The following is a 27,774-nucleotide window of genomic DNA, read 5'->3' as shown; positions in this document are numbered from 1 at the left end:
TACCTGCACACACACCGATCCTGAAGCTGCTTCCCGTCATACATGTCTTCCAGAATCGCTTCCTCTACAACTCCGTGCAGAATGAAAAGGGAAAAGAATGACAAGTAGAACTGATCTAACTTATCTAAACTAAACCAACCCATTGTGCCAACTGGGAGATATTTCTAAAAATGGTGTCAAAATAAACACAACCATTCATCAAACATTATCTATTTATTTATTTATTTTTTTTGCTCTGGAAACACCGGCCCCTTTTTTCATTGCGCTTCCGACCACATTTGAATTGCAAATTAAATGTCAAATATTAAATGGAAATGCTTTTCAAATTTATCAAATACAATTGACACTGTGGGAAATGGACAGTGAGCTTGGTTGTTTTGATGTGTTAGTGACTGTGTGTGTAAGACATCGGGGCATCTTCGTGTGCTATAAGTTTGTGTGGATGAGCAATTCACTTAATTTATAAGCAGTAAGTATAAAGGGGTTGGGGGCTTTCGGAAACTATAGCACAAACTATTGTTTTACTGGAGAAAAAGTTACTTTTGTATCCATATAGACCAACATCATAGTCACATTGTTGTTGTTTTTTCCGATTTGCAAGCAGATCAACGGAATGATGGGGGGGGGACTTTTAGGACAACATATATTACAAATCTTGCAGAAAGAACCATTATATTCTCAAACTGTTTTACCTGACATTTTTTTCAGTTATTTTAACTTAAATTATATAGTCCTCTCAACTGTGCTAAAATCTATGCAAATAAAAAAAACAAAAAAAACACTCTACTTCTAGTAAGCTCTACGTGGATGAATTGCTAATGTGTTTAGTGTTTTTGGATTTAAAGTGTGCCACGTGCTTGACCTCGCCACACTTCCCAGAATCTGGGGGGAGAATGCAGTCTGACAGGGGTTATCCTGCTTGAGCTCACTTTGTGTTATGAGAGATCTTGAACTCTTTCTGTTTAGAATGTTTACAATGTAAAAGTGAATATACTGCACTCTATCGTGATATGCAGCCTCATGCTGTAAATTGTTTACTTTTAACGGCTATACTTCATAAAGCCTCAGGGGTTTTATATACTTTTATACTTTGAAGCCTTGTTCTTCCTCTGAGGAAAGCCACAATACGCTTTTGACGCTTTGACACTGCATTCCCGCTAAACTGGAAGTCGCATGGGTAAAGCTTTTATCATTTTTTGAAGCATCCGCTGACTTGAGCTTTTGTTGACGCTAAATTCCACTGCATCCCTCCGGACATGCATACCCCTTACCCTTTGTACGAACGCCTGCACCAAGAGGTTGGTGCTTTCATCAGTGGAGGTACAGTAGTAGCTGCAAAGCAAAGCTTTCAAATGCAGATGGCCTCACGTCTGTCTAAATGATACCTGAAACCAAATAGAAAGACAGAAGTGTATATCAGAATCGACAATGTCACAAGACACAAAAGGAATTTGTCTCTGGTAGTTGGAGCAACTCTAATATGACAACAAACAGCCACTATGGCAAAGAGCCACTGGAGAGCAATGGAAGTGTATCACTAGTGTGGTGATGCTTATATATTAGTGCAAATTGTCCAAATGATGCAGAGACCTCAAGTATTTTAGAGCAATTTAAAGTGACTAATAGTGCAATAATCTGGTACAGCGACGATTCTTAAAATGGTTCAGTTGTCAAACACATACTGTAAGTGGGCAGTAGTACTCAACAACAGTATGTAAATAGGACAGCATGATAAAACTGAGTGCACAAATAATGTAAAAGTGTCCCGACAGAGATGTGCAAAATTGGCAGCGTGTTTCAATGAAATTGTAAGTCAACTGTTTTAGAGGTTTCTGGCAAGAGGGAAGAAGCTGTTGGAATGTCTGCTAGTTTTAGTTTGCATTGTTCGATAGCGCCTACCTGAGGGAAGGAGCTGGAATAAGTGGTGACCAGGATGTGGAGGGTCCAAGAGGATTTTGCATGCATTGCATTGCGAAACGTCTGGACCGGGAACCAGCACTGAGGTACTGAATCTCGGGCCGACGCCCGCATCCACCCCCTGACCCTGCACCAGTCTGCCAAGAAACTCTTGAGTATGTGTGTGTGCCCAGATGTGTTTAGTGAATAATATTTACAGTGAATGGTGTGTGTGTGTGTGTGTGTGTGTGTGTGCTGAGTGAGTGATTAAGAGGCATGGCTCATGCAGGCCGGACTCATCCGGCGGGACAACCACAGGGAGAGAGCCCAGCCCTGCTGTACCGCCCCCTAGAACCCCCCCATCCCAGTCAGGGCCCGCTACCAGCCCCAGAGTGCGGGCGGTGGACACCGCCCCCAGACCAAACAGTGACAAAACCCCACAGTAGGCCCCACAGTCAGCAGGGAACCGGCCACCCGCCCGCCCCCCCGCGTGAAGATGAGGAGGGGACCACAGCCAGACGTAAGGACCAGACGTAAGAAGAGGAGGAAGCAGGCCCGAGGAGAGACAGGGGCCCCACCATGCCCAACCAGCAGCCGGAACAGGGAACCAAGGCGGACGCCAATTGGCCACGCCAGCACCCACAGAACATGAGCGAATCCACCACCAGCGCACACCGGGAGGCCTGTCCAGTTATCCGCCCCCCCAGGAAGGAGTAAAGAAAATATTTCGGCAGATTTTTCATGAGTCTTGACTGTTCATTGCAGTCTGATTTGGTCCTTCTTTGTGGCAGCACCAAACCAGATTGTGATGGATGAACCCAGAACCCATTCAATGACTGCTGTGTAGAACTGCCTCAACAGCTCCTGTGGTAGGCCTTGCTTCCTCAGAAGCCGCAGGAAGTACATCCTCTGCTGGACCTATTGGAGGATGGAGTTGATGTTGGTCTCCCACTTAAGGTCATGAGAGACTGTAATTCGCAGGAACTTGAAGGTCTCCATGGGTGATGTAGGGAAGATAGACAGCGTGAGGGGCAGTTGTGGGAAAGCATGTTTCCTGAAGTCCATGATTATCTTTACCGTCTTGAGCGTGTTCAGCTCCAGGTTGTGTCGGCCGCACCAAAGATCCAGCCGCTCCACTTCCTGTCGATATGGAGACTCATCACAGTCTTTGATTAGGCCGATGACTGTGGTGTTGTCTGCTCTGGTGTCGACTTCAGGAGTTTGACAGCCGTCCTTCATGCAGAGAGAGAAGAGTAATGGAGAGAGGAGACATCCTTGGGCCGCCCCTGTGCTAGTGGTTTGTATGGATGAGGTGGTGTCCCCCAGCCTCACCTGCTGTGTCCTGCCTATCAGGAAGCTGTAAATCCACCAGCAGATGACAGCAGAAACGCTGAGCTGGAAAAGCTTGCACAAGTTGAGTTCAGGGATGATGGTTTTTAACACAGAGCTGCAATCCACGAACAGGATCCTCGCATAGGTCCATGCACCATTAAGGTGTTCAAGGAAGAAGTGAAGTCCCATGTTGACTGCCTCATCCACAGACTTGTTTGGTCGATAGGAAAACTGCAGAGGGTCCAGCAGGGGTCCTGTGACGCTCTTGAGGTGCTATAGCACGAGGCGTTCAAAGGACTTCATGACCAAAGATGTCAAGGCGACACGTCTGTAGTCATTCAGTCCTGAAATTGCAAGGTTCTTGGGGACGGGGATGATGATGGAGCGTTTGAGGCAGGATGGGACTCAGTTTCAAAGATCTATTGAAGGTCTGTGTGAAAACTGGAGCGAGCAGGCAGGTCTGCGCAGAGTTTCAAGCAAGTCTTTTGTTGTTTAAAGATACATTTCACATCCTGTTCGTGAATGGTCAATGTACAAGTGGGGGTCAGATGGTGGTCGTCGGTGGTGCGGCTGGATGGGTGTGGGGTGTAAAAGTGTTCATTTTAGAAGCAGTAGAATGTCGTCAAGTCGTCAGCTAGTCCTTTACTGTTCTCCGCTTGAGGGGATGATCGCTTGTAGCTCGTTAGCGACTGTAATCCTCCCCAAACCGATGTAGAGTCATTAGCAGTAAAATGTTTTTCCATCTTTTCTGCATAATTTCTTTGTATTGATTTCTTTTGTCACCGGGTTTCTGGCCTGATTGTACATGGCTCTGTCCCTACTCTGATAGGTGTCCTCTTTACTCTGGCAACATTTGGCAGTGAACCACAGCTTTCTGTTATTGAACGTGCAAAATGTCTTTGTTGGTACACACACGTCTTCACAGAAGCTGATGTAGGATGTAATAATGTCCGTATATTCATCCAGTTAAAGTTTCAAAGACACTCTAATCTGTGCAGTCTAAAGTCTTGAAGTTTTATCTTTGCGTCATTGGTCGACTTATTCACTCTTTGCACCACAGGCTTTGCACATTTAAGTCTGTGCCTCTATGTTGGTATTTAGTGAATTAAACATCGATCAGACTAGCTCAAAGCTGCACGGCAAACAGCATGATATGAGTCCTTCAGCGTGGTATTGCAGTGGTCAAGAATGTTGTTTTTGGGACAGTCAATGTCCATCCATCCATCCATTTTCCGAACCACTTGTCCTCGCTAGGGTCGTGGGTGTGCTGGATCCTATCCCAGCTATCTTTGGGCGAGAGGCGGGGTACACGCTGAACTGGTCGCCAGCCAATCGCATATAAACAAACAACCATTCACACTCACATTCAAACGTACGGGCAATTTAGAGTTTTCAATTAACCTACCATACATGTTTTTGGAATGTGGGAGGAAACCGGAGAAACCCACAAAGGCACAGGGAGAACATGAAAACTCCATACAGGCGAGGCCGGATTTGAACCCGGGTCCTCAAAACTGTAAGGCAGATGTGCTAACCAGTCACGCACCGTGCCGCAGACAGTCAATGTCAATGTGCTGCTTGTATTTAGGGAGTTAGTGTTTGGGTTTCGCTTTGTTAAAATCCCAAGGGAGGGGATGTAAACACTGGCGAGTATGAGCCTCGGCCGGTGATTACAATGACTTGCCATTCAAAAACAGCGACTCCAAGTCTGGGCTGCCATGTGTGTTGAGCTCTGTGACATCAGTACACCATTTGTGTCCACCTAATGTTTAGCAAGTCTTCCCTAGTGTAAGTAAGTCAGGTAATGTCTCCAAAGACAAATGCAAAGACAAAAAGAGGGACAATACGTGAGAGAGTGTAACTGAGGTGACCACATGGATAGGTGCCATCGTATCATATATCTGTAAAGTCACTTTTGGGTCACCTTCTATATCCATTTTTAGACTAGCAGAATAAATATAATACCATTAATCATTTATTCATCAGAATTTTCTGATTTTGTGATGCATTTCCAATCCAGAGCGCAAGAAAAACTTTGCCCATAGACACGTTAAAAGTTGTACATGTGCACACACATGCTCCTCTTCAATACAAGAGATATGAGCACAGAGCGGAATGGGCTCTATGTGGCCTGGACTTCCATATTTAGTGTTCAGTTGGTAGTGGCCTGTGAAATTCGAGTTGTCGCTGTCTGCTGGAGTTACCGAATTACCTTGAAGGATGTACGAAGAATTGTCCGAAACCCTGTTCAAGCTTTACATCTATCGTACCGCTGTAATTTTAAAGGTAAGTTTGAGAACATTGGTTGCTATTTTACTGTAATACTGCTAGACTGACTTGGTGTGGTTTAACATTGTCTGCAGAACCATACTGATTTAGTCAGCTAGTACTTACCTATGGCTTAGTGGTTTCTTTGTCCCTACTAAAGTAGTACTTGCGCCCCCCAGTGATGTAGATGGGCAACCACTTGGCAGTCACAATATGTCCACCCCCCACCAATGATTGTAAATTCTATTTTGAAGGTGAGCCTCCTAACGTGATTTTATGTCATTTAAACGACCATCGATCTCATAGTGCATATATATACACAACTTTTCTCCAATAGAGTTGTTTAATTGACAGATAACCATTGAGCGAGGCATGGTTTCAGCACATTCAGTAGAGCAGCGTTTGAAAGCAGACAATGACTTGATTTTTCATGATTTCGAAACCTCATTTTATATAATTGGTGATTTCTTTTTTAATAATTCTAATTTGCCAGGGTTGTTAACAACACTGTGGTGTGTCAAATTTCATTTTTGACATTCATTTTTGATAAACTGGGTCTTCAAGTGAATAGGCATTGTTTAAGTTAATTCTTAACATTGTTAGTAGTCATACAAGTATAAAAAGAATGAATGTGATTAAGATGCAAAATGATTAAATTGCATTCCCACCGTTAGCATTGACGATGTGTGCTATATGCATATTGTGTACACAAGTGGAGGGAGGCTTTCTGAAGGCGGGTTAACGTCATGCATCATACTTTTTCTTTCAGTTTATTTTTGAAAGGGGACAATGCAATTTCATAAAACACATGAAGTACACATGGTTAAAAAAGCCAGAATTAGCCAGAAGGCTAGTTTTTAACACTTCTATAACGTGTCATAAAAGTACAGTTCACAGTTCTTGAGCTTCGATGAAATGCTTCTCTTCTGGTTGTATGGCCCTCATTGTCATCACAAAGAACAAACAAAAAAAACGCAAAAAACACTGCGCAGTATGAAGCCCGCTGGTCACCAAGCATTACAGCATTGAGCAGTGTGCATGTTTAACAAAGGTCAAGCTGCGCAGTCCTTGCACGAAGCTAGAAACCGCACGACAAACGTATGCCCCATGTTGAAAGGCCAGCGCATCAACCGCTAAGCTAAAAGCAGTGTGTGGGGTTCTACGGCGCGATGCAACAGCACAGATGTTTACGGACACTCAAAATGCCATGTTATATCACATGATCTTTCACAACAAAACGGTGAACTGGATGGAAGAAAGCGAGGAAGAGTTTATTGAATTACGGCGTGCTGAGCTGTGTCTGCGTGACTCTTTGTATTTTCCATCAATGAAGAATTATATTTATGGTGGCCAGGGCAAGACGGCTTTTCCTTGACAACCGCGCCATGTTGTTTGTGGTTCAAGAAACCGATTGACACTTCAAATGTTGTTACTTGATTAGAATGCTAGCGGTAGCTTTTTTTTTTTTTTTGGGTGCAGCAAGTTCGGGTGCGACGGTTAGTTCAGTTGCATCACTCGGTGTACGGTGGGCTTTAGATGCTCACTGGGTTGTAGTCTTAAAGGATACACTGAAGTAGTGCAAGATTTCCTAAAGTCCCAGGAGATGTGAAGAAGTCTTGTGAGAGAGGCTGAATGGTCCAAGTTCGATTTGTATGATTTTTAGTATGTCTTTTGACTTCAGAAGCGGCAGTGTATTTCAATAACACTAACAACATAAATGCAGTAGACTGAGCTAGACTTCCTGCAAATGCAGTGGCAGAATAGGTGGGCTGTGTACATGAAAGAGAAGAATACTCAAAACACTACGTTCTGGTGTTCTACATTTGAAAGAGAATGAGCAAGTGCATGTCTCGTTGCATCCTTGACATTTCATCACCTTTAAGTGTGTCAGGCATTATCAGCCATCCACAACAACATGTGACGCGGATGGACAGGAGAATGAGCGTATACCTCAGGACGTTGGCAGCATCCTTCACACCAGATATAAACACATTTAGCTCGCCAACCACAAATGACATTGCTTACACATCTTATCGCACATTATTAAAAGCTAACAGTGGCCTAAGCAAAATGGAATGCCCTCTGTTCTTACTCTACACACCACTCTCACACCACTGTGCAAAGCCAAACAGAATTTGTATGCAACTCAGTCTTACCCAAAAAGGAAAAGCCACAGCAGGCATCACAATGTGTTTACGTCTTCCTTAAAGTATCCATGATAGAATATCTTTTGAAAATAGACTGGTGGTTTTGCAACACAATACAATGGGGCCCTGGACGTAAAACCAAAGAGTTGCATCGTGAAACCAAAACTGAAACCTGATATCATCATATTAGTCATGCAATAATTGCAATGAGAAGACTGCTCCAGGACATTCAAGCTTGTAAAACAACACTGCATGCAGAAGGGCAAAAACTCTCAGCCCCTCCAGACAACCAGCCAGATGAATATAATTACCCTTGGAGCAAGCCCCGACACGTGCAGTGCAGAAACATATTAAGAAAATATAAGGTTCTTAGTCAGTGGTGGGGTCACAGAAACTAATGCACATATTCTTTAAACACTTGATCTTCAAAACCTATATTGTAAATGTGCATATCTTCTTTATCTGCTGCTGTTTACTTTAATCTACCGATTATTTATTCTAAAAATATACTTTTAAAATAGCGCCATTCTTTCATCATTACATGTGCAAAAGTCACGAGTATGTGACGTGCATCTGCCCCTCCCTCCGGCGAAAGGGTGGAAGTGATGTCACAGTTAATGTACATTACGGTAGGAACTGCAACTGTATCAGGTTGTCAGCATCAAAGGGAAGTGTACAGATTCATTTTCGCCTAATAAACCGCCTCCGAAAAGAAGTCCGCCGGCTGTCACGAGCCTACCGGGCACTCGGGCAGCTAGCTGCTAGCCGCTTACACTGGCGAGCTATGCCGTACTCTGCTATTTAATCAATGACAGCATAATAAATGATCAGTTGAACATGATCCGGGATGTTGTGATGATGTTTGTGGCACCATTATATGATGGTAATATAAAGTGCAGTCAAGACAGCACCCAGTGGAGGTCAGGCCGGCAGGGCCGGCCCCTGTGGCAATTGTTTGTGACTGCAGCCTCCGACAAGCTGCGGAGGCCAACTTCAAAATAAAAGCCTAAGAAGGCATTGATGTCTAATATATTGGTGGGGTTTTATTTTGAAGTTGGACCCCGCGGTGCGTTTGTGGCGTCTTACGTGTTGCCGTGGTGCTTAGTATGAACAATCATTGTGGCGGCTGGCTTGACTTCAATTTTTTGACTGGAGCCAGAAGTTGATCGGGCTTGGTCATGTGACGTTCACAAGGGCACTTTTGACGTTAATTTCAGTCAACAGCAGAGGGTGATATTGCCCAGCACGGCCGCCCCCTAAGATTGGTGAAAACTGATGAATTTATCTGTTTAATTCAAATTCCACAAACGTAATATTAATCAGAATACCGAGTTTAAACTACTGCCGACATATACAACATACTCTTGCCCCCAAAATGTTTGTGTTTTCTTCCCCTTTCAACACTTGGGGTCATGAAGTGCCACATCAATACAATCACTCTCAATTGCACACTTGAATTTCTTCAATGTGACGGAAATGGGATAAGACCTTGGAACGATGAGACAAAACTTGTGTGTTTTGACTGTGCAGCACCGGCGGCATATAAGTGACCTTTGGAAATAGCAACCAGCCAAATGCCTGTCGCTATAAAAGAGGGGGATTATATATGTATTCCTTCTTTTTTAGCTACTTGGCAACAGTTATGACATGTTCTGTCAGTCATATAAACTGTTTCCAAGAGACGTCCACTAAACTATGCACCCAAACACCAACTATATAAATCATGCCTACTCAAAGTGTAAACTTGAGAGCCTCACCTTCCACCACTGGCAAAATGTATCATAAAGCTCATTTGAATGTGGTCCCTCCTGGTAGGTGATTTATGACGTTGCAATGTAGCCCAGCAGGAAGGCTTAGCGAGGCCTGCGAGGAAATACAATGCACGTTTACGCTAAATCGGGGGAGATGTTGCCTATTGACACAAAGCTGTGTACGCAAGCGCTGGCAGCGTAGCTGTCTGTTTCTGTGCCAAAGACAGACCACTCCGCAGTGCCGGCGCACGTGAGGAAGAGCGCACATGTCAAAAAGATTATCAAAGAGCTTGTCCATATCCCTCTCTGAAGGCCCTCCCACTCGACAAAATCTTCACCCTATTCGACTGTAACGTGTCCCTTTGTACTGATCGTGCATTCACAGAGGGGACATCCAGTCCTCAATCTTGCACAGCCTTTATCCGTCTTTCAGCTCCTCAAACCAGCGTTGCTACTTGCTCGAAAGGAAACTCAATTGGATCTCCATTTGGACTCGTCACGTGCAGGCCAGCACAATACTAGAGTTGGATTCACCATGTCATTTTACACAAAGCCTAACTCCTTCAGACAGAAAGGCCCAGGTGGCAACTTTTCAGTGTGCGGGGAGAAGGTGGGATGCCTTGCTCAAGGGCTGCCAACTACTCTCCTAACCTCTCATCAACCATTTGTGTGAAATGGCATGCCTCCTGATCTCTTTTGCCTCTGAAACTGAGCTCTGCCATTAGATAGGGCAGAGTGAACATGAGAGGTAAAACGTGGAGTGGAGCGGGCAGTTTGGATAAGGTGGTTTCTGAGTGGCTGCTTATGGGAAAGCTTTACATTCATTCCACTGTTTTTTTCTATGAATAATAAATAAATAAACGAGTTAATTTTATCAACCGTTGCTTGGAGGAGACTCATTTGGGATTATACAAGCTACACTGTATTTTGCATAATGCCCTTTGGATAGTACTTGAAGAGTCATCATGTATGCTTCATGTTTTTTGTCACTTCATATTAGACCTTGAAGCAACATACTAATGATGCCATTATTAACTTCTTGTCAGTCTACTTGTTTTAATTATCACCATGGGTCAAGGCAACAATATTAAGGCTGTATCAATGAGTCTGTACAAATACATAGTAGACACACTTTGTGAGCAAGGCCTTTAGAAAAATGTTACTTCACGCCAATACGGCTAATTTATTCAAATAAATGCAAAGATTACAAATAAGTAACTATTATTTCAAACTTGAAGGAGAAATTCCCTCTTTTAAGCCATCTTCCATTTTTCATTAACAAATAATATGCTACATTGTATACAGTTGCGTGTTTGGTAGATTAAATACCAGTACCCATGGATTGCATTGCTTTTACAATTATTATAATTTTATTAACAGTAAGGCTAGTTCCCTTTTCAGTAATTTATTTCTTTAAATTTTTTTTAAACTACACGTGTATCACCAATCTCATGTTCCTTTCCATTTTTACTTTAATTTCAGCCTTTAACTATCTTGTTTACAGTCTTTTTTATTTTAACCTTTGTACAGCGACAGCCTACCAGGATAAAACTTCATTTATGGCAATACATCATATTCGGATTTAAACTTTGTGTGAAAGACTGCTAAATTCAAGTGTCCCTCATTGGCAGTTATTGTGTATTACCAGTAAATGATCAACACCTCCAGTGGAGCATGTTCACACATTTGAAGGCTTTTGCGATGAAGTCAAGTTTTCAGGGATGGGGTAGTTGATAGGTGAGTTTACACGGCCAGGAATCCGATACGTATCAGATTTTTTATCAGCATTTGGAGGAAGCCTGATTCAGATTTGAAGATATCCAATTCCATGCATTTTTTTTTTTATTTTTTTTACACTGCAAAGTGTGCCACTCAAACTAAAAAAAAATGGTGTCACTTGTAACATGCAGAGTAAATCCAGACTGACATCTACCTTGAAACAGCATAACAAATTGTATGTACGTCCACAACAATGTGTCCGCTAGAGCCAAGTCTCCTCATAGCCACATTAGCCACACAGTCAGATGGGATATTCCATACTGGCGGCTCAGTTATAATTCTGGGGGCTTCAGAATTATGTTTGTTTCATATAGCATGTGCGTCTGCAACAATGTAAAGGATGGAGCAATTGCTGTCTGTGGCTCTGAGACCACATTCTACTTGAGTTAACATTAACCTGAAATGGTCGTAGGGTGATGACCGTGGTGTTCGAACAACTGGGGAAAGAGAGGGAATGAGAAGATGACAAATTTAGGGGGGCACTTGCCATCTTCCTAGTGTGGTTGTTAAAGTGACCCTTGCCTACAAAAACACACAAATACGATGAGCCACTGAGAAAAAAGTTCAAAGAGATCAAAGACACACGCACGCATATGCACAAACACACAAATGCCCAAAATAGAAACAACTACAATACCATTGGCCTTGTTTTAGCATGAAAGATTTGCACACCGGAAGCCAAACAACAAAGACCGCAAGGAGCTAGTTACATATTACAATTCTCTCCAACTTGCTCTCGCATGCCCCAGAGGCTGGGAAAAAAACGTCCTTGACCGAGAATCAGAGACAAAATAAAATATTTGAACTGAGTCAGACACATGGGAGAACATGCAGAGTTATAATTGCAGGTACACATGATCTGAACCAGAAGAAATGAGGCCCTGCAAAGGCAGAAAAAGAAGAGCGCAGATTATTGTGGACTAAGGGTATAGAACAGAGAAAAACAGTATGATGCATGTTAACAAGAGAACTCAGGAGAATTAAGACCATTACAACAGAATGATTACGCATTTAAAAATATTTTCATGTTCTTCCAGAGGCACGGTGGACGACTGGTTAGCACATCTGCCTCACAGTTCTGAGGACCGGGGTTCAATCCCCGGCCCCGCCTGTGTGGAGTTTGCATGTTCTCCCCGTGCCTGGGTGGGTTTTCTCCGGGCACTCCGGTTTCCTCCCACATCCCAAAAACGTGCGTGGTAGGTTGATTGAAGACTCTAAATTGCCCTTATGTGGGTATGTGCACGCAAATGGTTGTTTGTTTATATGTGCCATGTGATTGGCAGGCGACCAGTTCAGGGTGTACCCGCCTCTCGCCCGAAGATAGCTGGGATAGGCTCCAGCACGCCATCATCCCTCCAGACTAATGCTGTGTAAGGATTTCATGTGGAAGATTTGTAAATGCATGACAACAACAAGTTCCTCTTGAATAAAATCTAAATGCAATTTGCTTTTATCCATCTTCCAAACCGCTTATCCTCACTAGGGTCACAGGTGTGCTTGAGCCTATCCCAGCTAGAGGTGGGTTACACCCTGAACAGGTCGCCAGCCAAGCGCAGGGCACATGTATACAAATACCATTTGCCCGCACATACCCACCTAAGGGCAATTTAGAGTCTTCAATTAACCTACCATACGTGTTTTTGGAATGTGGGAGGACTGTTTTGGTATTGGCTGGGTCTCGCTTATGCTTAGTACTAAGTACTGTAAAATTTATTTTTGGGGTTTGAGAGCTCATGTGCCTTTTTGATTGGCTGTTACATCTGCAAGTTTGCAACGCATTTCACCAGCAATTCAAATTTGTAATCACTAGAATACATGTTTAGTCACGGCGACACTGTGGCCGAGTGGTTAGCACATCTGCCTCACAGTTCTGAGGGCCCAGGTTCAAATCTGGCCTCTCATGTGTGGAGTTTGCATGTTCTCCCTGTGCCTGCGTGGGTTTTCTCTGGGTATTCCGGTTTCCCCAAAAACATGCATGGTAGGTTAATTGGCAACTCTAAATTGTGCGAATGTGAGTGTGAATGGTTGTTTGTTTATACGTGCCCTGCAATTGGCTGGCTACCAGTTCAGGGTGTATCCCGCGTCTCGCCCAGAGTCAGCTGGGATAGGCTCCAGCACGCCTGCAACCCTAGTGAGGATAAGTGGTGCAGAAAATGGATGGATGGATGTTTAGTCACTCATGAAAACGAGCTGCTGAACCCCACACACTGTGCAACAGTTCACTCGGGTTAGGCGTTGCTTAAGTGTACAGCGGGCCCTACAATTTGAATATCCAGTCTTGTGTGAATGTAGTATGTTTCTTATAAGTGTCATTGACATGAATAATGCATTATCCCACTTTAGCCAGCAATGACAAATCTGCCTGTTACAACACCCATATGGTATTGGCTCGGCATGCTTGGTAGTAGAAAAGGTACCTCATAGTACCTTGTCTTGCCAAGGGAAAAGTGGCAATAGTGAGTAGAACCATGCCAAGACAGTACAACAAAGTGTAAAGATATACAGTAATACTAGCATCTCAAACAAAAAGGCCTCTAATGAGCCTTTCTGGATGGAGGGTGTGAGCGAGAAAGGCAAGGTAGTGGGAGGAATGTGGCTGGCATAGCAATCAAGTAAGCATTTAAAGGCAGTCTGCTTCACTCTCTTTACCTTCTCTGATGAATATCACACCCGACTTTTCAGTCCAACAGGATTCTGCAGCAGAGGGGGTGGGGGGTGGGGCAACATGAGCAGCTGAGTGATAGGAATAGATGGGTCGATAGCGCTATGACATTTTGTCAGCCTGTCAGTTCTGAAGAGAATTATTATTTTTTTCAATTAAAGATGAGTAATATTTATAGGCTACCCCTGGCATTTCAGAGTGTATTTTGTAGATTCTCTTTTCAGCAGCAGATGGGTGGAATGCCATTTTCTCTCAAATTTTTGTGACCTATGTTTAGGTTCATGAGTTTGGGAATTGTACCATGGCGTGAGCTTCTTTGGGTTTCTCTTTTTTAGTTTCAGCAGGGCAACAGAATCAAGTTTCTCACAGTAGGGTAGCTGGACCCAGTGTCGGCGTCATGTGGGGTGGGGTGGGGGCAACCCGACAATGTCCCCCACCAAATGAGTTGTGCCCTGCCACAGGTCGCTGCAGTGGAGCCTTTTCATGCCAATCTTTAGAACTTAATCAAAGTCTAAATAAATGTATTTTAGTCACCAACAGTGAGATAAAGATGAATTTTCCGTGACTGAGAGTGTAAGTCTAACGTGTAAGTCCCGGCCATAAAGGTGAGACACAGTCCTCTGATAGTCGGTCACTTGGAGAGGGGTGAAGTCAAAGAGGCGCTGCTGGCTGCAAGCCTTAGCTCTGCTATGATACCTGGCTGCAAATGAGGTGTTATGGTCTTTCCCCATTACATCCATGATGTGATTTAATTGTCATGTCAACACTGAGTGTCAAGTATCTGCTTATGACTGTGTTTTCATATCAGTGGAAAGCCCTTGAGCTCAACAGATTTCTGATCTGAGCATGGGCGTATTGGAGTCCCTGAACACTGTTTGCCGTTCCAGATATCAACATTGTAGGACAAAGTTACACATCTGGTGATCCACATCTAGGCTGTGAGGCCAGACGTTAACCAGGGACCTTTAATGTAGATTGGACTCCTTTGGTATGAAATATCATATCATACCATATGAAATATCATCGGCTACTGATGGGATAACGTTGTGTGAATCAAAAGGTCACTCAAGGAGATTTTACTATATACAGTAATTTTCAAACACCAACTAAGACATGAAGGACATGTAGCAGACCTACTGGAAAATGACTCATGTCGGTGCCTCTCTGCTTGGTCAACTGATGAGTGGCCATCCCGTATATCAAAATATATCCAAGGCAACAAGTCTCTGAGCTAAATTACTGCAAGAATGTTACAAAAATGAATGTCGTTTGGGTTAAATCATCCTTGTTTATATTCCATTCAAATGGTGTAAGAGGCACTTGAATGCCAAAAGTGGCTATTGCTTGTTTTCTGTCATCTCCAATGTAGACGTCACAGTCTAAAAAAAAATAATAATAAAAAAAAAAAAGCAACTTATTGTCTTTGACATCTTCATGTGTGAACTTGATGTTTTTGTCCACTGAGTTAATGTGCTTGGTGAATCACATCTTGGCTTCTTATTTTAACCCATGTTTCATTCACATATCTGCAGTAATGACTTGGGGGTTGTTCCCTTAAAGGAGTTCTGAGTCTATATGTAAATGTTGGCCACCATTCCTGGTTTGGAGTGTGCCTATAACATTGAGCTGTCCCATCAAACCTATTCAGGGTCCGTTAACCCTTTTTGAGAGGTGGCCAAGTTGTGGTGGTGGTACTGGCTCCGTATAGTCACGATATAATACTATAGGTTTCAATGATTATTCCATATTTGCAGTCTTTAAATTGTGCGGTGAAATGGTTCGTTTGATTTAAGTGGCTAAAACAAAATATTTGGGGTAAAAAGCAAGCTTGTGTTAAGTTTATCTTATTTATTTATCAAATTTGTATTGGCGACTGGTTGGCACATTTGCCTCACGGTTCTGAGGACCGGGGTTCAAATCCCGACCCCGCCTGTGTGGAGTTTACATTTTCTCCCCGTCCCTGCGTGGGTTTTCTCCAGGTACTCCGGTTTCCTCCCACATCCCAAAAACATGCGTGGTAGGTTGATTGGAGTCTCTAAAGTGCCCGTAGGTGTAAATGCGAGTGTGAATGGTTGTTTGTTTATATGTGCCCTGCAATTGGCTGGCAACCAGTTCAGGGTGTACCCCGCCTTTCGCCCAAAGATAGCTGGGATAGGCTCCAGCACGCCAGCGACCCTAGTGAGGATAAGCAGTACGGAAAATGGATAGATGTATTGGCCCGGTTAGGCCAGCATCAGTAAGGCACATGGTGGCCCTACACAGTGCCATACTGGCCCAGGGCCATTGGGTCACCGTTAATGTCTGACCCTGCTATGTGCATGAACTGATGAAGACAGCGCAGATGAGAGGCCAAACGTCTTCTAAGAGAACCAGAACAGTCCAGTAGCGATCGATACAATGCCAGGAGGACTCACACGTTAGGGTAATTGAACTCTAAAATGTTCATAGGTGTTAATGTTAGAGTAAATTGCTGTTTGTTTTGGACTGGCAACCAGTCCAGGGTGTAATCCATCTTTTCCCCAATGTCAGCTGGGACTGGTTCCAGCTCCCCTGTGGCACTAATGAGGACAAGCGGTATAGATAATGGGTCGATGGATGGTTTTGACTAGTTGGAATTCACTGATGTAGTGGTTCATTCGCCTGACTTGCAGGCAGCTTGGGTTCAGTTCTTACTCAGCGACAGTGTGAGTGTGAATGGCAGTCTGTCTCTATATGTACCCTGTGATTGACGAGCGACCAATGGAAGGGGTTGTCTTCCTTTCACCCACAGTCACCTCGGGTAGGTTTCAAAAGAACCCCACAACCCTGAACAGAATAAGCAGTACAGAAAATGGATGCATGGTTGGACTTGACGTGTTTATGTCCACACAAATGTGAATGTGGGAGCAACTTTAAAATCAAAGTGTCAGTGAAATATGTTGCACCAAGATTGATCTTCAGTTAATAGACAGAAGACATTCGGTCATCAAACAAGCATCCACCTACTTCAGTTTCCAGTGACAGTCAATCACAAGAATCCCTGCCAGCCTTCTGGATTGCGATGGAATCCTCGTTGCATTCTGTCTTGTCTTATGTAACACCCACACAACTGCCCTCTCTAGTAGACGATAGCTATTCTAAGGACTGCCATGAAGATCTTTTATTCCAATCTGAAGGAATTAATATAGGTAATTTGATAAAGATACTGATAATGTGCTGTAGCTTGAATCATGTCCCCCCATTACAACAAAATAAAGTCTCAAAGGAAGTCCAGCAAACATTTAAAGATCATAAATGCATGACAACCACACTCATAAAGGGAAGTAAACACAGATAAACACGAGCAATGGCTTAAACTATGACCTCAGTCTTTCTTGCGGTACAATATTTCCTTGATGAGGATGCATCCAAACACATCCAAATGAACCATGGAGATGTTCACTATCTCTAATTTTGTTCTCCAAATTGTGGACGAAACTTTACATCATTTTTATGAAGCTTGGTGGAAGGAGCGAGCACGAACCTTGACAAATTCTTTTGGGGCTAATCTAGACAACATAACAGCTAGATTTTTACTATATTAGATAGATAGATAATATAACTCTATATGGACTTTATAGAAATTGTGAATAATGGCAATGAACCTACTTTATGACCAGTGGAGGATAGGATTGGTAGTTAAGATTATTTTCAGCATATTTAATATAGGTTTGGGACTGGAATGTGTATAACGTTGTGGTTTACAGGAAAGTGATTAAACAAAAAAGAACAACAACAACTAGCAAACAGTTTAGGCAAGTTTAGCCAATTCTGTGCGTACCTCGTGGGCCAAATGTGTCCAAAAATAATATTAAAGCAAATTTTCCCTCCCTTCTTGATCTTTGTTTTCTGTGCGCAGTTTCTGGTTGCCCAGCACATAGCGATATCAAGGTTCCAGCATCGTCTGATTGGCCGCTAACCCGGAAGTAGTTGGATGGTTGCTCGGGTAACGTGCGGAATGGTTTGGGTAAACCAGCTAATCTACTGGGCTTTCCGTTGTAATTCAATGTCCATTTCATATAATACTATTCATCTGTCATGTAACAAGAATAAAAAAATATTTGATTTAGAAACAGACCCCAAACACAATTATAACCATATAGAGAATAATTTATTTTCTCTGCCACTCTCAACCAGAGGTAAATTCAATTTAACATGTTTACCTCACAGTTCTAAGGTAGGTACGGGGTTCAAATCTGTGTGGAGTTTGCATGTTCTCCTAGTGCTTGCGTGGGTTTGCTCCAACATTCTAAAAACATGAAAAATTCAAGTGCTGAGATTTTTCTCATTTTAAACTTTGCTATCCCAGCTAATATGCGCAAACTGCACCCTGGACTGGTGGCCAGTCAGTCACAGGGCATATCTAGAGACAGACAACCATTCTCACTCATATTCACACCGTCACCGAGTGGGGACTGAACTCACACTGCCTGCACCGAAGTCAGGCGAATGTACCGCTACATTGTGCTGTTTCATCTTCCCCAATATTTGAAGAACTTTGTTCCATAAGCGAGCAGGTATTGTGTGCATCTGCGGATCCACAAGCGGGCTGATATCAACTAACAAAGTGCTATGGCGGGATACCCAATCCAGCCAGTGGGATTTACAGGTTGTGTGTGCGTGGGTGCATGGGTGCGTGTGTATTGGAGAAGGAAACACTTTCACATTATCAGTGGGGCTTTACTTTCTGGAGGCTATCCAGAAGATGATTTTTCATCTTAGCTTGTGTCCTTGATGTACGCATGCTGTCTGCTGTCTGCTGTATCTATTTTGAACTCCCTCATTTATAAAGCCATAAAACAGATGGTGTGAACAGCACCGATGCGCCAACAGCGATGACAGAAATGGAAGCTTGGCTACAGATGAGAAACAACCTGCAATGCGACTGCGGAACTTGGAAAGCGCCTCTGCTGACACATGTTGCCGTGGTGTATTGAGTAACAGCCATAACCCCTTACCATTGACCCTTACCACCCCTTACCATTCCTTTAAGGGAATTGACCCTTACCACCATGAGCTTGTGGTGCGTGTGCATTGGCAGAATGAGCTGGTCAGAGGTCAGTAGCACGAAACTGGTGCATATCTGCTTGTGTCTGTATCAAGTCATCGATGATCTGTTGTCTGAACAGGTTGCCTTTTTGTAAAGTCTGTGCACGGTATTTTCCTGCTCCCCTTGGGTCCTTGTGACATCTCATTTCTCCCCTTTCTCCCGGAGGAGTCTACCTGGGGCGCTTCATCTCACTAAATGGGACTCTTACTCTCTTAACTAACATTGTACATCATAATACGATGTGATAAATGTTCCATTGCAGCCTCTTCATCCTGGAAGGGGGAGTGGAGTGCTCCATTTGTGGTCACTTCTCATGTTTCTTCCATTTTTTTGTTGTTGTAAAAAACCATGTTTTTGTTGTTGTTTGTTTTTCTTTGTCCAGTTGGGGGGTTTAGACCAGGACATGTCACGGATCTTTGTCAACTGGGCCTGTGAAGCCCTTTGGTACTGTTTTGTGATTAAGGACAATAGAAATAAACTTGACCTGAGAACCTTGAGAAAACCCATCCTTATACTGGGCGAAACTGTAAACTCCACACAGAAAGGCCGGAATTGGGATTCAAACCCCAAACCTCAGAACTGTTTGGCAGACAAGCTAACCACTAGTACTCCATGCTGCCTGCAAAAGATATCCGACTCAGGAATAGCATATTTGAGCCGAAGTGCAATGTCAAGTGGCAATATCCGTTATATTTGTGTAATATTAAATAGCAAGTGGTGTATGTCCTGTTTGTCAAAAACAAAATGAACCAGATTTGCAAAGTAAAAGCTCATTTGTTCACTGTATCAATACGTTTTCTGAAAGTGCTTGAATTGTTTTTGACCAGTGTTAATCATTTATATCTTGCAATAAATGGGCGCTTATTTCTCTCTAATGTACATGAAAAATGGGGGAAGTAACTATAACAAAATACTAAGTACCTAAGTGAATTATTGCAATTTCTAGTGCAGGTCTGAAGCTAAAGATGTTGGTGAAGCACACATGCATTTGCAAATCAGCGCAATGGAACACAGAAGATCATTCTGAGAAAAAGCCTTTCCCCCTGGTCTTGGAGTTAGTTCAAGAATTAGTGGGTGGGTTTAGTACTTTCTACTCAGTCAGTGTGCCAGGACAATGTCTCTGTTTTGTCTCAAAGGACACCAGTCACACACACACCTGGGCTTTATGCATAATAGTGTGTTATGTCACAAATGCGTCCACAACAGCACCATCGTTAGAAAAAGAGCTTCGTAATTCATTTCTCCTTCCTTGTGAATTGCAACTATGCAAGCTGTGCAAATCAATATTCTTTGTTTTGTGTCCTTGATGAGAGCCTGGTGGGACATCTTCATTTGTGCTATGGCGTCAAGCTTAACTCATCTGTCATTGCCTGGAAAGTCATAAAGACAGTGACCCAAGGTATCCCAAGAATTGAACTCCAACCTTCAGAGCATGCTTGGCCTTCGAGTGAGTACAGAGTCCATTAATGACTCAGGAAAGAAAACCTAAGTTGTGTAAGTAAAGATGCAAAAAAACATCAACAACAACAAAAACACATACAAACACATATAACGTGGCCACTGAAATTTCCAGTCACATGACATCTGTTCAGAATCTTAAAACTAATTGTTTTCATTTAGTTGTTTTGGTTGACTCTTCTAGTTCTCATCTGAAATATTAAACATAGTGCACGAGACTAAATATGATTTTAAAAAGACTAATGTAATAAGACCCTAAATAGTCTAGCATTTGGCAGTCATTGAGACAGATCCCTTTTACAGTTTGTCTTCAAAAGCTTAGGAGGGAGAGTGATTATTAGCTCTATGTATCATCGTCAAGCTCTAAAAAAAATTATGAACTACTTTCTATCGGTTACCATTTCAGCTTAATAAAGTGCTCGGAGGGCCATAAGTTTATGCGAAGATATGATGCAATGATCAAACATTGACTATTGTTGCGTTGTGGTATTATGACTATTTGTGGGTTAAATATTTTGGGGCTTATCGTAACAGTTTCTCTGAGATTTTAGTTGTTGTTAGAATTGTATGGTTGGCCGGACTAAATGCTCTCACAGGCCGTATAGGGCCCTCAGACAGTAGGTTCTCCACCCCAAAGCTAACATTTTCAGTTTTAGTCAATAGAGGCCAAACAAACGTAAACATCTGATATATTCGAAAAATAATGACCTGTGAGGAAATATTGTGGAAAATGAATTATTGTATCTGCACATACAGTGGATATAAAAAGTCTACTGAAAATGCCAGGTTTTTACAAGGAATCATACAGCTGAACCTAAACGCTGTTGAAGTATGATTTTCCTGATTTCCATAATGGCACCTTTTTTGTTTACTTTTTATTATTGTTTTTGAGGGACACATAGCACAAATACAAACTATTACAGAACAAATAAAAATTCCTTAGATGCATTTTACCGCAAAAGCTATGAGCTTCCAAAGCATCCAAGGGAACTGAGTAGTATCAATGAGGTGAAAGGCCAAAAGAATTTATAAGGAATTTATAAGGGATTGGACATTGCGTGGAACGCTGTAAAGACAGTCACCAACAAGTGGAGAAAATATGGCACGATAGTAATTTTACTTACAGAGATGTGAGTGAAAACGTCTGTCAAGTCGTGGCTGTGACAACCAAGAGACTTGATTTGACATTAACTTGAGCTACATGACTTGACAAGTCATCTCGGTTGGTGTTGGAAATTTGCATTTTAATTGAGATAGTTTGCCATTTTTTTTTTTTGAAAGAAAAAAAAATGTTTTGGGGGTTCATTCGCGCCAACCTGCCAACACAGTTTGTATTGTTGCACATTTGCCAGTGTGATGTAGCCACCTGCATGAATGATGGAAGGAGCGCCAAAGATAATTGGATGCAAGGATTATGTTGTAGATGAAGTCTGCAAAAAGAAGATGGCAACCTGCATGGTTTGCAACACCCATATTAAAGACACAACAACAACGACGTCGAACTTCATCTGCCGCTACAAAACTCACAAAGACAGGTAAGCTAATTTAACAGTTTAGCTAGCTGGTCAAACATTAAGTTTCATAGACTGGTTTGCGACGATTAAAAATAAAGAATTATGTGAGAGGCTTGAGGATGCCAGATGCGTTATAAGTCTGCTGTATGCATTTGGATCACGGCGATAAAAATGTCGTTGACAAAGTACGTTGCAGTATTTGGAAGTGCAGGACACATTGGGAGTCGCTACGTGTTTCATACTCAACGTGCTTATTGAAGTGTCACCCTTAAAATGTCATCTGTCGTGTCGTCTCTGTGATAAAGCTGTCTGCACAATGTTTTTAAAATTGAAACCACGGCATATGAAACGGCCTTTAATCGAAGGACAATTGTCAGTCGCCCAGAGTCAGCGCTTATAAATGAGATCACAGTTATGAGAGCATGTGCACACGTAAGCAACCGCACGATCTCTGTTTATTTTTACTTCTCTCGGTAAAAACAAAACAAAAAAATTTTTTTTGCAAATGAGTCATACAGGTTGTGTATCACATTAAAGGTGAAAAAAGTTGTGAAAATATTTATTATATATGGCTTTTGTTTAGTAGTTACATGGCTGTCACCACAAAGTACAGCGCATAGTTTGTTCAGATATAAAGTTGAGTTAAATTGAGTTTGAAATACAACTTTAAAACAATTCAGTGCAATAAATTCAATCAATCATAATCTCCGTTGTTGCTCATTTAACTTTTATAAGGTATAATACTTTTTTTACTGTCATGATTTGTGGAAAAAAACATTGCCATTCCAATATATGTTGCGACTGGAGCAAGATGGTATGACTTGACTTGCGACTTGCTTAAACCAAGTAATAACTTGACTCAACCTGCTTGAAATTTAGTGGCGACTTGACTTGCTTGATTTATTTTTATTTTTTTTTTCTACAGCGCCTAAGGACTTGCTTGAGACTTGAAGGTTATGACTTGAGACTTGCTTGTGACTCGCACATATGTGACTTACTCCCACTTCTGCTGAGAAGTTCTTTACTTCTTCCTACTTCGTTGGAATGTGTACATTGTACATTCCTTGTTTATTTTTGCTTTGTTCTTTATTTTTTGCCATTTTCTCAATAGACTAGCTTGTGTTGATTTGGTTTTTTTTGTGTGTGTATATTTTCAATATAGATGGAAAAAAAAAAAGGAACTTTTTTGGCCAAGGAGCAAAATACCCATTGTGAAGCATGGCAGTAGAAGTAAAGTGCTTTGCTTTGCTCTTGGAACAGGGGCCTTAGTAAAGATGGAGGGAATTATGAACAGTTCCAAATAACAGTAAAGCTTCCATTAGCCAAAGAGGGTTTCAGCATGAAAACCACCCCAAACGTAATGTCCGGCATGGTGAATATAGTGGCTCGCACTAACACTGATTAAGAAGCCACCCTGCATCAAAATGGCATGACAGCACAGCTAGTCATCACCTACAAAAGAAAAGTTTGTTCGATGGCAAACAGACAGTGGTAGAAGTCACACTGCTCTGGTTATGCAAGCCCTGAACCAAAGCCCGATTGTCTGGAACGTGTGTGAGACCTGCCACGGAAGCAAAGGGCTCAAGAAAGGAGTCCGCATTCATTGGAGCGAAAACATCCTCTCTTTACCGTCTGTTAGGCAGTCCTCCACCTGTGGTCTTAATTCGCTGAGGGGAGAATGGCAACGTCAGGCTTCCTTTGTGGCCCTGAAAAGACTGGCAAAGATGAAAGCCACAGGGTAACCCAATTACAGCAATGGAAAAATGCAGCCACAATGAGAAGAGCGAGACCTTGCATAACACTGCACACAGGATATTACCCTGCTCCAAATTACATAGCAACACATTACAAGACGGAACAACCATCAATAAAAGTATGCAAATAAGTTATGATCCGTGCCCCATTTCCTTCTAATATGATTGTAGAATAACACTGGCTTTGTTAAATGCAGTGATTGCATTTCAAATAAAAGCTGCTTCCAATGCCTGATGTAATATCTGGTTTCAAATGTTCATGCCACCCAACGAGCCTAAACCATCCATACACACACACACACACACGCATATAAATAATACCTTTTTATTCTTCTGTCAGTCTTCCCACAATGTGAGTTCTCTGGATCGCTTTCTTTTGGTTTGTTATCAATGGACTGTTGATTGGTACAGCAGCACACAGCCAACTGGCCATTCATCCCGATTTCAATGGGAATGACGCAAATGCTCGGTCCGTTAGGTTGCTTGTGGCCTGGGCCTGCTGCTGGACTGGGGCTCTCTACAACGTGGGCCAGGACAGCCTAGAAAGATCCTGAACCTGGCAAAATGAACCTGGGGATGTTATTTAGATACATTTTATATTATATAATATTTATGTACCGTAAATGATTAAAGCAATAAAGATGTCTGAGTGATATAACAGATTTGGACTGTAATGTAATCTGCCATTAAAACAGATTTGCTTGCGAAAGCAGCTGTTTTGTGTACTTTCTTTCATGTGAATTCGGGTCACAAGTCACATAAAAGGACAACAAACGAGGGGACAGAAGATGAGAAGGAGATACGTTTGCTTGCAAGACATGCAAAACAGACACAACCTGCTACAAATATGAGGGGGGGGGAATGTGTAACTCCCGTACATCCAAGGTTCTGCTTTAGATGCAGGCTTGAATTAGTATTTATAATCATTAATTATAGTTGACATTATTTTGAAATGACATGGATAGTGATTTTTGGTTATGCACATCCATCCATTCTTCTCAGAACTATGAGGCAGGTATGCTAACCACGACACGAGTCATGAGACATTTAATGAGTAAATCCCCAGTATATTTATTTATTTTTTTGCCATTTTGCTATTTAAATTATTATAATACAAAACGTTGATTAATCGTACATCAATAAATGAAAATGTTTACATATAATAAATACTGGATATAAATCTTCCATAAATGAGTCAAATGTAGGAAATTATAGCAATTCTAATTTAATACAATACACTTAAGTATGTGAGGTAGAGTGAATTGGGGCCGTCATTCTTTAACAATGTTGCCACCTACTGGCATTTTAGTTTATTGTGGCTTGTTGTCTTGGTGGAACCTTTCTCCTGTGGGGGCCATTATTGTCAAAAGGTGGCGGACAGGAGCTATAAAATACACTGTGTGTCATAATGTAAAAACCCGTAATGTGTGAATGCTTAGACTAACAGGCCTACTGTATGTTGGCTTGCTTGCTTGCTCGAAACAAACCCAATCCTTCATTTCTGCTCAGAATTTGCACATCTTTTCCATCAAAGAATTGCAATCGTTAGAGAAGGGAGGCAGTATGCACAGACCATGAGATGGACTTGGCAGCAGATCACTAATTCCTGCCTGAAAATTCACAGGTGAGGAGACATTCAAATGTGCTAAGGAAATTACTATTAGAATCATATTTCCAACAATTTCAATCGTGCTCTTCTTATTTATGCTCTAAAATAGTTTTTGTCTGTATTGCAAAAGTGACATGTTGGTCAGGAGGGAATTCAGGCTGTAGCATTGCCAGTCAGGGAGATGTTGCCAACGGAGACAGCACAGGATAAATCTTGAGCTGGTTGCCAACCAATCGCAGGGCACATACAAAAACAACCATCCGCAATCACATTCACACCTACGGGCAATTTAGAGTTGTCAATTAACCTAGCATGCATGTTTTTGGGATGTGGGAGGAAACCGGAGAAAACCCACGCAGGAACGGGGAGAACATGCAAACTCCACACTGGTGAGGCCAGATTTGAATCCGGGTTCTCAGAACTGTGAGGCAGAAGTGCTAACCAGCCGTCCACCATTATTATTAATATTTCCAGTCAACAGATTTATAAAAGGCTAAACCATTATCTTACAAATATCTGGCAAATATCCTAAAGCAGTCAGCATGGGAAGTGCATTTTCACCAATTTGTTGTTAAAATATAAAATAATAACAATAAAACAACTGTGTGTATGTAATAATATGATGAAGTATCCATCCATCCATCCATTTTCTGAGCCGCTTCTCCTCACTAGGGTCGTGGGCGTGCTGGAGCCTATCCCAGCTGTCATCGGGCAGGAGGCGGGGTACACCCTGAACTGGTTGCCAGCCAATCGCAGGGCACATAGGAACAAACAACCATTCACACTCAGTCATGCCTACGGGCAATTTAGAGTCTCCAATTCATGCATGTTTTTGGGATGTGGTAGGAAACCAGAGTGCCTGGAGAAAACCCACGCAGGCACGGGGAGAACATGCAAACTCCACACAGGCGGGGCCGGGGATTGAACCCGGGTCCTCAGAACTGTGAGGCTGACGCTCTAACCAGTCGGCCACCGTGCCGTCTATGATGAAGTAGTCATCACAGTCATAAGTCAGCTTTGTGAGGGAAGCGATCACTACGATGGATCTTGTGATGAAAATGAGTTTGCCTACAGTGAATGTAAAAAGTCTGTTCAATTGCAAGGAGTTTGTCGTACGAAAAAAGAGACCAAGATAAATCATTTCAAACCTATGATCTACAATTTGTGCAACCACCAAGAAATTCAATCATATTGAGAGGGAAGTAAAAAGAAATAACTGAGATACAGTAATATGGTTGCATCTTGTTCCTTCACCGACGAACCACAGCTTGTGACCGTAGGTGACAGTGGGAAAGCAGATCGTATTTTGGCTCAGCTCTTTCGCCACGATAGACAGATGCAAAGTGTGTGTCATTGTGTTCAATGTTGTATTGAATGTCTTGGGAATTCTTTTGTACCCTTCTTCTAACTGATTCCTTTGAACAATGAGATCCCCCTGATGCTGTGCTAGTTCTCTACTGACCATGTCTTTGAATGTAAGAAATGATTTCAAAATTGTCAGGAAAAGCCTACTAGAACATCCGAACTTAGTTAGTCAGAGGCACTTTAAACGGTGGCAGCTGTTTGTTGACTCCCATTTAACATGTTTGAACCTGATTGGTTGATTCTAAACAGCCACAACTCCAGTTATAAGAGGGTTTGCACACACTCGTGCAACCACATTATCCCAGTTATATTCACTTCCCCCTCAGTTTGTTTTCAATTGAGTTGTAAGTTATAGGTCAAATTAATTGTCGAATAAGCCTTAAAATGAAATATCACTTTATAGCACTAAAACCTGGCATTTGACTGGGATGTGTGCACTTTTTATATCCACTGTATATCACTTAACAAACAGTATGTCGTCAATATCTCTTGACTCTATCTAAAATTGTGCTTGACTGATACAAAACATATGACTGTTCCACTTAGAAGTGTTAGTGGCCTCATCGTGTTGTCTATGTTTAAATTCTGCTGATTGATCGCCGTACAGCCTGAATCCCACATAGATGACCTTTTTTTCCCCCCGCGACTGCAGAGCTCATCCCACACAGTAGAAAAAACCCACGCGTATTTGAAGCGTGTTGGCATCTTTTGAACAAAAGTGCACTGGATGGGTCAATGGGACAAGCGTGACCTACAGATACAGAAGAAGTACAGCGCCTACTAAATGAGGTCCATTAAAAATACCTTCAAACAGAAATAAAAGTAACAGATCCTTAAATGAGCTACAGCAATGGAACTCCAAAGATGAACTGCTTTGTGCCGTTGGGTGACTTCCAAGTTGTTCTGATTTCCAATCTCTTTTGACCATTTGCTCCTTGCAGCATCTAATGTTTTTTTTGTTTTTTTGTCCTGTTCGGCTGTTAGGTCACGCAGAATGGAGGATCTGTATCCCTTTTATGCCGGAACAGCTGTACTGTGTCACAGTGGAGTTTTTAAGCTTCCACCGTGGTTTCTTAGTATTATAATTGAAGTTTATTGCGAATCAGAGTCGAACAGAACAGAGTTTCTCGAGGGGAGAGAGCATCTAATGTTAAATCAGATAATTTTCTTT

At 42.2% G+C, this 27,774-nt stretch overlaps 1 long non-coding RNA gene across 12 annotated transcripts in view; it reads left to right on the top strand.

Moving 5' to 3' along the window:
- The window catches only part of LOC133484203 (uncharacterized), a 33,624-nt gene extending 7,745 nt beyond the window's left edge, over nt 1-25,879 (top strand). For 4 of the 12 annotated variants that reach the window (XR_009790313.1, XR_009790323.1, XR_009790321.1 and 1 more), the window contains exon 4: nt 54-25,879. This is a non-coding gene — a long non-coding RNA (uncharacterized LOC133484203). The remainder of the gene's footprint in view (nt 1-53) is intronic. The other 8 variants (XR_009790316.1, XR_009790318.1, XR_009790322.1 and 5 more) reach the window with 8 other exon arrangements.
- Nucleotides 25,880-27,774: the final 1,895 nt, after the last annotated feature.

This window comes from Phyllopteryx taeniolatus, chromosome 9, assembly GCF_024500385.1.
Source record: "Phyllopteryx taeniolatus isolate TA_2022b chromosome 9, UOR_Ptae_1.2, whole genome shotgun sequence".
Taxonomy (NCBI): domain Eukaryota; kingdom Metazoa; phylum Chordata; class Actinopteri; order Syngnathiformes; family Syngnathidae; genus Phyllopteryx; species Phyllopteryx taeniolatus.
This window is presented reverse-complemented; position numbering and strand designations above follow the sequence as displayed.